This window comes from Odontomachus brunneus, unplaced genomic scaffold, assembly GCF_010583005.1.
Source record: "Odontomachus brunneus isolate Ranch 3 - 2012 unplaced genomic scaffold, Obru_v1 Obru_scaffold_022, whole genome shotgun sequence".
Taxonomy (NCBI): domain Eukaryota; kingdom Metazoa; phylum Arthropoda; class Insecta; order Hymenoptera; family Formicidae; genus Odontomachus; species Odontomachus brunneus.
In genome coordinates this window covers 2,089,615-2,098,003 of record NW_022639472.1, presented here as the reverse complement: position 1 = coordinate 2,098,003, position 8,389 = coordinate 2,089,615, and the positions used below count along the sequence as shown (strand labels likewise).

Sequence of the window (8,389 nt, the reverse complement as noted above, 5' to 3'; positions counted from 1 at the left end):
GGCTTCTCACCATGCGGACCTAGGACCTAGGCGATAATGGCGCGACTCAGGATCAGGCTCAACCACGACCTAGGATTTTCCTAGAAGACCCGACCGGCGGCCACGGTTTCGCGACATCGTCACGTACACTGAACTTGTAATGTCTCGAAAACACACTTCGCGAGATTCCCCGCCGATTGCGGATTCGATAATGTTATCCGGGACGTAAGCTCTATTATACGATGATTATACGCGTACTTAGACGCGCGAGAACGTGAGGTCGACACTCGACGCTGGTGTTAAATGGAGATTGGCATGTTGGCATTCGTCGCACGGCGGATAAATAATAGATTACGCGCAGATTAATTGCACGTCCGGCCCTGATTGGTCCATTTATTGTCGCCATCGATTAATATCCCCGGTAGCAGCCGCCGTGTCCCTTTGCTCATTTTCCGTGTCGGGCATCCACGTCGAACGCGTTTCGCACGTCGCACGCTGGTGAAAAATTATAGAGCGGCATCTCGCGCGAGATCTTGCGACATCTTGTCTAATTAAATTGCCCGAGAACGTCGTTAATCCCCGCGAATTTTCGTAACGTGAGGATATCGTCGGCCGAAAGGGGCGAGAGGAGATATCCTTAGCGACCTCGATCGGAGCGCGCGGTTCTCTCGCGCTACGCACAACGTCCGATGGATGCTTATCGTGAACCGTAATTGCATCGGCGATTAAATGCCGAAAGTGTCCATCGCGGCGTGTCTAATCGACGGATTTATGCACTTTCTTACGGGATTTCCGCACGGCGACTTCACGTCGAGATTCACGTTCGCGAAATACCGTACCGGTTTTAAGCGTCTGGAAAGCTTCGCTAATTAGCGTGAATTCATTTGAATCTGCCGTCACGCTAAGCTTGCACTTTTGTACTTGGAACTTAAGTAACAAAAGTAAAAAAAAAGTAACACAAAGTAAAGTAACAAAGTGAAAAAGATGCCAAATACATAAAAACATGCAAAGTTGTGTCATAAAATGTTCAAAGATATATTTAATAAAAATTTTAACAAACAGATCTTATAAAAAAAAATTGTATAAAACTATACAAAACTATAATAAATTATAAGTATAATAATTTAAGAAAATTCAATTCAACTAAAAATTCTAACAAAAAATCTTACAAAGCCCATATAGTAGCAATTATAACGAAAAGATCTTCTAATAATCGCATAAAAAACAATAAACAGTGTTATATTTAAAAATCTTACTTCATTTAAAAATAGATTTTGAAAATAGAAATCCTTTAACAATAACACCTTATAAAAAACAATAAATCATGTTATTTAAAAAATTCACTGTGCTTAAAAATGAATATAAAAAAATTAATGATATTTAAATAATATTTAACGAAAGTAAAATGAAAATTATTAAAAATCATTATTTTTAATTTTTCTTCAATTAAAAAATAATGAGGAATATTATTATATATAGATAATTATATATAAGATAGAATATTATTATTATATAGATAAAAATCAAAAAAATGTGCCAAAGCAATATTTAAAAAAGAAGGGAAATTAATTGAAACCACCAAATAATTGGAATAGTTTCTTTCAAGTAAAAGTAACGTTTTAACGTTAATTTATCACAAAAAGAAAAAAAGTTAATTAAAATCCTCGAAAGTAATTGGAGTGATGCGGTTTTCTTTAAATAAAACGTATAAGCAATATTCATTCTTTTACAATTCGCGAGAAATCGTATTGGTTCTAAATGTCCGGAAGCGCGTTCGGAGAACATCGCCAATTAGATTTGTTTAATCTACCGTCACCCTCTAAGCTTGCACTAACAAAATTATCCTTAATATAAAAAGTAAATATTATTTTGAACTAAAGTATAAATTTGGAACTAAAAAGTATTTAATACATACGACTTGGTTGGCATTAAGGTAAAAGTACCAATTCCCGACCACGTAATTCATTTTCTTATTGTGTGTGTTTCGATCTTTAAACACAAATATGCCCTTCCAAAAACCCCAATGGGACGTCAGTTGTCCCAGTTTTATTAGTATGCTTAAAAATAAATATAAAAAATATTAATAATATTTAAATAGTATTTAACGAAAGTGTAGAATGGAGATCGTTAAAAATTGCCAAGACATTATTTTCAATTTCTTTCAAACAAAAGATAATGAGGAGTATTATTACATAGAAAGAAACACACTAAAAATGTATGAAATATTAAAAGAAAGAAGGAAAATTAATTGAAACTACCAAGCCTCTGGCGTTAAACATGAAACTTTTAACGTTTTGTTGAAACTACATTATATTGATGTATTTAATTTGGGGTAAACTGAAAAAAATTGCATTTTTGAAAAACAACATTGCTGACAAAAGGGGTTAATTCTGGCTCGATATACCAAATTTCCATTTCGACAATAAAATCCTTTCTTCAGTGCGACGAGCCGCAATTTGTTACGACTGGCGCCATCGCCGTGCAATTGCGTGCGAAAGTGCGATTCGATGTGCACTCGTATCTACGTACGTACGGAGTGGAGCGGAGAGTGCGCGATGCGTTTAATTTTGTTCCGTTCTTATCGTTCGCAGCGCGGAATTAGCAATCCCACGCACTATGCGAACCGGTCAGCGGACGCAAATTGCGCGGAACAAATGCTCGTATCGACACGATCGCCATTACCCGATACGGCCCCTTTCGTTACGTCGTGTGGCTGCGCGTTTACCAAAAGAGAAATTTAAATACGGTCACGAGACTCGCCCGCTAAACGATATGTAACCATAGAAACTACCTCGCATGATTATTGCAGGCGTATCCCGAGCGGATCTCGAGTGGCTGGAAAGCTGTCGCTCTTTCGTGTTACGTACTGAGAAAAAGATATGTGTGACTTTAATCTCACAGAGAAATCATTACTGTAAATTATGGTCAAGAAAACTATCTTGTTATTAAGTTCTACTATAAGTTAGTAGATAACTATAAGATTGTTGATTCACGGAAAAAAAAGATTTGCTAATATATGGACAACTAAAAATATTATACTGCAGGAGCAAAAGTTATTTAGTTGTGATAGCTAAAAGATTTGCTAATATATTAGCAAATAATATATATTAGTAAATCTTTTAGCTATCACAACTAAATAACTTTTGCTCTTGTAGTTAATATTTTTAGTTGTCCATATATTAGCAAATCTTTTTTTGTGTTGTATGCAAGTTTCTATTACCATTTTCATGTTAGAATAACAAAAAGGTATGATTGGGGCTGAAGGTAACTACAATTTTAAGTAGATCAACCGTTTTCTTCTCTCAGTGTAAGTTCAGAATAACATCTATTGTGACAGGAATGGCCGCAAAAGAGAGGGATATTATTTAGGAAACTTTCGGGTTTTTTATCTCAAGTCACTAGAACGGGCATTATTTTTTCCGCCGATTGCAGCGATATTTTTTGCACTCGTGAGTTTAACCACATTTTGCGTATTTATTCATAGGTTTTTCTAAATAACAAAAATAGTAATATAAAGTCTCTCTTGAAACCGCACAAATTTTATTTGAAACATTTTCCGACGGAATCCTTAGTTTTCGAGAAATTTCAATGGATCATTTAAAATGATACACCCTGTATAACATATTTGTACGTCGGAGGCGACTCAGTCGGGACTAAACGCTTAGTCTGGAATAGTTTAACATTTATGCAGTAGCGACACCGACACTGGCACACCGGATTAGCGAGTGACGCTGACATGCTCGACGTTATCGACGATTAAGTGAAAGGAGGTTAATAACAAGCCGAAAACGCGGCGACGCCAAGATCGCCTCGCTTCTGCCTGTTCAACTCCGTTCTGTTCTACGTCCCTTGTTTTTTGTTTACGCGGATAGAAAATGATTATTAAATGATTATTCGTAATCGTGAAATGTTCGATAAGAATTTTTTTTACTCTACATACACACATATACACATACCGGTTTACTTCGATGGTGGTTCTCGCCTCTCTTTATCGTTAGCAATATATAGTCACGTACTTTTCTCTAGTACGAAGTAACGGAAATGCGCGGCGAAGCCGAGAATATCGATTTTCGCTAATCGCAATAATCCAGTTCGATCTTTCCATCGACATTAAATTTCTTCTAATAGTAATACAATATTTTATTTAATTCAATTTAATTCAATATAATTTCATTTTCCGTGAAAAAAGGTATAAAGATATACAGTCTTCCGATAACGACTGGAAAATTTATTTCTCTTATCGAATTTCTCATTTATTTTAAATACAAAGAGGATTACATATGTATGATTCTGTATTCCTACCACATGTTCGCCGCTTGACGCGGTATCTTTATTGCCGAACATCACAACAAAGATTGTGCAAGATGAGAATCAGCTATTTTTAGCTTCGTAATTATCTGACAACCTGAGATCCTCCAAATAAGCTTTAAGGAATGTCGAATGAAAGATCCATCAAATTTAGATCATTGACTGATTAAGAACAGGTTTGACCTAACGGTCGAGGACTTCATGCGCAAGAAACGTAAGTACATTTATATATTTTCTCCTTATAAGAAAAATTTTGTTAAATGTGAAATACGAGTAAAATAAATATTAGAATAAATTAAGATAAAGAACGGAATATTTTTAGAAAACCGCGAAATATTTCATTTTGTATGAAAATTTTCTATGAAACTTTCCAAGAATAGAGAATATCGTCTGAATGTTTGAAGATTCAGTTTCTTAACCTTAGATTTAAATTCAAACTCTGTTCAAACGCCTTAGACATATTTTTTTTTTATTTTTAGAAAAAAGCTTAAATTTAAATCTAAGCTTAATCCTTATACTGAAAAAAGGTTTTTGTTATTAAAAAGAAAATACGCCAGATCATAATTCGGCTGAAATAAAATCAACTCAAATGCTCAGCAATTACAACCAAAAAATTTAATTGTCGCTATGTGTGTTTTGCTTTCTTAATAATACATGTACATGATACATTTATTTGGCACAAGTAAAAAACATGTAATGTCAATTAAATCGTATGTACCAAATATTTTAGTTGACAATACAAATTTTTCAGTGTAACAATGAAAAATCGATTTTTAGTTATCGTAATCAGTTCATGGTAACACGATCGTCACATGAGTAAACAATATGGAACAAAACATTTAACATTAAACGTGATATATTTTCTTTAAAATCCCATTTCACTAAAAAATATTTAAAAAATCATAATAATTAACAAATGCAGTTAATTTGAGTACAATACTTGATATTAAATATAGTTAATATTAAATATAGTAATAATTACTAATCGCCTGATAATAATTACAAAATAATTAGTAATTAATAATTACATACACAGTAAATTAGTATATTAATAATTACAACATAAATTCCTCATTTAGTCGAACCAATTAAATGGTTTGATTAATATTTACTAAGATTAAAATAGTACTACATAATTTTGAAATAATATATTGCAAAATAATTCTTAATTATTCAAATATTTGGTAATTTCGTATATTTATCACGTAATATAGTAATTATTACTATACAGCATAGTTTTATTTAACATATTGTTTGCTGATATACACCATATAAATAATCATCAAGTGTTAGCAACAGACACCAAGATTTTTCACATCTTTTAAAGCAAAGTTTATGTCGTCAAGAGAGTTTTGTAAGAAGCGAAACAGATGACAATCGGAAGAGACAACATTGTGTGAATATGGTGGATGAAGTAAAACATCTCAGCCAAATTCTAACAATTTTTACGGACATAAATAAGCGTAATACACCGAAGAAACTCGTTACCTTCCATTTTCAAGTCGCAACAAAGAGACTGTGTTTCTTTAAAAACAGTATCACTTATACCACAAAATATGCTCTGAATTGTCAGTTTCAGTATCAAAGCATACAGATAGGTGATTAACTGTACAGAACTATCCTCTTAATAGCAACACACAGGTGTCAAAATCTACACAAACTTATGATTCAACTCAATATATTCACCTACACACGTTTAGTTGAAGCCATTTCACCAAAGTAACTATATCCAGTAACTATAATTTAGACTTGGTGGTTACTAAACTTTTTTTTCAGTAAAGCCATGTCCGCCGGCTCCGTTATCGTGGGCTGACACTGTAAAATACGCGATAACGCGCGTGTGCGGTGGCTGTGCGTGTACAGCTATGAGAGCTCAAGATCGCCGATAAGATTCTATTGGAAAATTAATCCCCCGCACGTTTAATCGCGCGTCGATATAATGGCAATGGCGCCGCTATGTAAATATGCATCCTCGTTGTGTTTGTAGTTGCATTCCGCGGCCCGATCGGAAGACATTCTCGCGAAGCCTCGTCTATTTTCGCAAGATAAGAGAAAGAAGAAAGAGAAAAAGAGAGGAAAAGTATAAGCAGGCTTATCTCGCTAAGCGCTTCTCTCGGCCGGCTAAAGGTAAGTAAAGTCCTTCGCATGCGCCTCTCGTTAATACTTCTCTCTATCCGCTTACGCCACTCGCCGGTAAATTATTCGTCAATGTTGTGCGCGACGTACAGGCTGAGTCATGGTAGCCGTGCCTAGCCAACTGATGACGATTACACCAGTCGGATTTCACGACTTCTGTGTAGTGAGTAATGACGATCCGCCTGTTGGAACCGTTCAGCTCTCTTAATTACTTTCGCACGACGGCCGGGTATCTTCATAGAGATGTTATATTATTGTAATATCGGCAATTTTCGAGATTATTGCGCAAGTAAGAGATCAATTAAACATCTGAGACAACGAGCCAGCTGTCGCACGTATTTTAAGCAAGAAAAAGAATGCGAGATGCTGCACTGAAAAAATTATTTTTGTATTTGAAATTAAAATATTTGGTAATTTTACCAAAATTACCAAAAACATTGTATTAAGCATTATAAATATAACGTGATTTTTATTACAATATTCTCTCCGTGCAAATAAAAGACGAAATTCTTCTGACTTTAAGGATATTGAGCTTAGAATATTACCCGTTTGATCTTAGAAGAATCTTCTTGAAGAACCGGTTCTTACAAGAGTAAAATTCTCAACTTATAATAGTAAAATTCTCCACGATTCAGAATATTCCGCTAAGAGGAATCTGTATTTTTTTGGATGTAAAGTATTTCGAAACAAGATAAATACAATTTAGGAATTTTCTCGCGCACGACTATTATTTCCGGAACTTTTGTACAAACGAGATATTAGTTCTCGTCAATGAATTTTTCATCTGATCCCCATTCGGTTATCCGAACTGAAATTTCTTTTCCGTGTAGAATAATGGCTTGAAAATTAACAATTATATAATAAAGCCTATAAGAACCCATAGATCTCTGTAGGGACGGGAAGTTTAAGATATTCATCTCTTTTTATCCGACCCGTATCTCTCCGCAATTACGAGATTCTATTAAATTCCGGACATCGTGATGTTCCTAATGCGTTCATATTACCTAACGATGTGTTATGTCAGGCAATATATTTTCGGATGTATCTCGGGAATTAAGACTCATTACGCTCGCGCGAGTTGCATCTGCATTCCGTGATTTACGTAACGCCGCTGGCACCTCCGCAACTCCTTCTTTCATCGGGCCGCTATGGAGAAAGATGTTATTCAACGAAGGAGAGCGTCAAAGAAGATATTGTGCGCGGGCGAAATCGCTGGTATTATACAAATCGACAGTAACTGGCGACGGCATTGGAGTTTCACGAGTCATCAAGACGCTTGAAACGATTCATTGACGACACCGGTATACTTTTCGATCAGTTCAAATTTCGACATTCAGCATGATACGTGAGAACGATCCAAAATATAGTCATATTATTCTACAATTAGTCCGCGCTGAAAAAAGCCTTGTAACAGTTAACAAATGCGCTTGATTGAATCTCGGTGCAATTTTTGATCCCTCAGTGTACAAATATTAGTCTACTATTAGTCTGCAATTCACGACGAAGGCAGAATATTTAAAAAATCGTACGCTGTAACTTGTACAAATGTTAGTCTACTGTTAATCTGCAATTTGCAGAAATCAGAATATTAAAAAATCACACACTAAAACTTGAACTCGTGCTTCGGCAATGGAGATGGAAGATTTCACTTTCGTCACTGAGATAAGCGCAGATGATAAAAATGATAAGTATGATAAGTATGATAAAAAATTCTTCATACGCAAAAATTTCATCCACTCGCGAAAAGAATAGAATATCGAATCCGGAAAGCGGACTTGCTCTCTCTTTTGGAAAATGATTAATATAAAATCTTTTTATTTTTAATAAAACAATACAATATACAAAATAGCTCCAAAATTAACAACCATATAATAAAACCTGCCCTAAGAGCCAGGCGCTGATATATATATATATATATATATATATATATATATATATATATATATATATATATATATATATATAT

The 8,389-nt window shown here is 34.6% G+C and overlaps 1 protein-coding gene across 4 annotated transcripts in view; it reads right to left on the bottom strand.

Moving 5' to 3' along the window:
- Positions 1-8,389, bottom strand: part of LOC116842198 — an 86,439-nt gene that overhangs the window by 9,365 nt on the left and 68,685 nt on the right. Inside the window, exon 1 of one of the 4 annotated variants that reach the window (XM_032811037.1) lies at positions 5,978-6,145. The exons of the other annotated variants lie outside the window; for them this stretch is intronic. The gene's annotated coding sequence lies outside the window, so the exon portion shown is untranslated. Of the gene's footprint in view, positions 1-5,977; positions 6,146-8,389 lie in introns of those variants that run through there. 4 annotated transcript variants of the gene reach the window in all.